Source organism: Octopus bimaculoides, chromosome 15 (genome assembly GCF_001194135.2).
Source record: "Octopus bimaculoides isolate UCB-OBI-ISO-001 chromosome 15, ASM119413v2, whole genome shotgun sequence".
NCBI classification, from domain to species: Eukaryota; Metazoa; Mollusca; class Cephalopoda; order Octopoda; family Octopodidae; genus Octopus; species Octopus bimaculoides.
Window position 1 is genome coordinate 7,664,733 of NC_068995.1, and position 2,704 is coordinate 7,667,436.

At 33.5% G+C, this 2,704-nt stretch overlaps 1 protein-coding gene across 2 annotated transcripts in view; it reads left to right on the forward strand.

Annotated features, from left to right (window-relative positions):
* The window catches only part of LOC106875059 (synaptotagmin-9), a 198,038-nt gene that overhangs the window by 109,529 nt on the left and 85,805 nt on the right, over positions 1-2,704 (forward strand). The window lies entirely within an intron of this gene.

Sequence of the window (2,704 nt, forward strand, 5' to 3'; positions counted from 1 at the left end):
TATATATATATATATATATATATACATACATACATACATACATGCGTACATACATACATATATACGTATATATATTTCGATACATATATGTATTTGTGTAAGTATATGCATAAATATATATATGTATATATATATGTCTATCTATCTATCTATCTATCTATCTATCTATCTATCTATCTATCTATCTATCTATCTCTCTATCTCTCTATATATGTATGAATATATACATGTATATGTATATGTATATGCATATGTATATGTATGTATATATGTATATGTATATATATATATATGTATGTATATATATATATATACTGACAGATACATTTTTTTTTGTATTAACACCTCAATATCTGTGCATGGATCTACACACATGTATACGCACATATCCATAAGAGAATTCTGCACATAACAACACATATTGTACATAGAAATCCCCAGCTACATCAATCAATAGACATACAGCTATATACGGTCTGTTTGCAAAACACAAATGTATTTACTGTCTCTGAGCTTTTCAGCAGGGAATAAAAAAGAAACACAGTAGAAATAAATAAAATTAACCTTTTAATCAAATGAATTCGACTGATGTGGTTTCCGATTCGGTTTCTATAGCTTTCTAAAGGCAAAACAAACTCTTAATTGCATTAGTATTGTTTGATAGTAATGTTATTTAGATCCACTCTCTGTGATTCTTACCTCGTCATCCTTCTTTATGTCCTAACCATCGAGATTCATCTCTGTGAACGTTTTCATCTGTGGGGACTTGTTCGTCCACCTGTGCAAACCAGCGACATTCCTCCCTATTAACGATTCAATCTGTGGGGATCTGTTTGTTCGCCCACCTATTGATGCCTAGCCTGGAGAGCCGTTGTGGGGTGGTGACCAAGAGAGGGAAGGCTTAAAATTGGCGCAGGGATGACTGTCTGGTAAGAATCTTGCTTCCGAACCATCTGATTTCGGGTTCACTCCCACTTCGTGGTAACATTTGCAAGTGTTTTCTACTATTGCCTCGGGCTGGCCAAAACTTTGTGGGTGGAGATGTGAAACGGAAACTGAGAGAAGCCCGTTGTATACATATACGTATATAGACATATACACATATTTATACACACACAAATGTATACACACATATACAAAGACAGAGAAAAAGAGAAAGAGAGACATACAGACAGAAAACAGAAAAGATATGACACCGGAGAAAAACCAAACGTCATGTAATGAAATTCAATAGTTTACAGCTGTTTCTGCTTGTAAGATGTGGCGGATTCTTGCGACGATGAATTATTCACACAATTGAATATTCTGTTAATTGAACTGGTGTATATTTATTTGAATATTCCACAGCTATATTTAACATAGAGTGACAGAGTGCGTGGAAAACACTCTGGCTTTTAGCTACCATTGTAGTTACAGTGCGTTCGCAGTTTCAATCTATTTAATTTGATTAAAAATACTTGGGAGATTCGTGACGTGGTTGTGAGATCTCAACCAGCTATTGACTAAACCAATCAGACATGCTGGGTGAAAAGAAGGCGGTGAAAAGCACAATTCCCATCCCTCTCACCCTCTCTCTATCTCACCCCTTTCTCTCTCCCTATATATATATATATATAAACACGCTGGCTCAAAAGTAGGTTTACAGTTATTCAACTATCTCTTTCGCATTTATATATTAACAGTTTAAATCTTAATTATAAAGACAATATACAACCATTATTCTATGCTAATTTAGTTAATTTTGTCAAGCTCCCTTTCCAGTTTGTAAGATACAAATTGAAATGTAATAAAATGTTTTGAAAGAAATTTAAAGTGCCTACGTGATAACAGTAAATCTACTTTTGGGCCATCCTGTACATATATAAATCCCACTATGAGACTCTCCACAAACACACGCACACCAGTCATTCACCAAGATATATATGTGTGTGAACAGGTATGTATTGTACATGTGTATTCATTAATATGTATATATGTATGTACAAATATATGTACATATATACCTGTAGTCCCAAATCATAACCATTTACATACGTATATGTGTGTGTGTGTGAATGTATGTGTGTATAAGTAAGTGCGTGTGTATGAGTAAGTGCGAATGTGTGTGTTTGTGTGTATTGAAGTCGATAAAAAAAGTACAGTGAGGAGTGAAAAATCCAACGTTCTACACAGCGTAATTCTTCACGGAAACGTTGAAAGGAGAGAAATGAATGAAAGACAACAGAGTTTTATATCCTCTGAGAACCAGAACATATAGATCGCGAAAAAATATCTGTATTAATGTAATATGAATCAAGTATTATTCTTTGTGCTTATTAGTCAATTCTTGCTATAAAAGACTTTCATTCCAACAATTCTTTCTTTATTCAGCCATGTTGGAAAATACACTTCTTTTAAAATACCAATGGCTTACAAAATAGTTTGTAACACCTAAACGGGCAGCTCACTGTTTTGCACAAACGTTTTTACAGTAAGACGCTTTTAAGTAACTACAATGAATGGACTTTAATTCGTATTACTATATTGCTGATTCTATCTGTATATAAACACACACACATACCACTTTTCAAACACAATATGTACATGCTGTTTTATTTGTACCATTTATTTATGTTCATCGAGATCCATTTCCAAAAATATATTTTTTTACGTTCTCTCGGAAGTTAATAATGACGTCAACAAGATATATGTGCCTGTGTGAGTG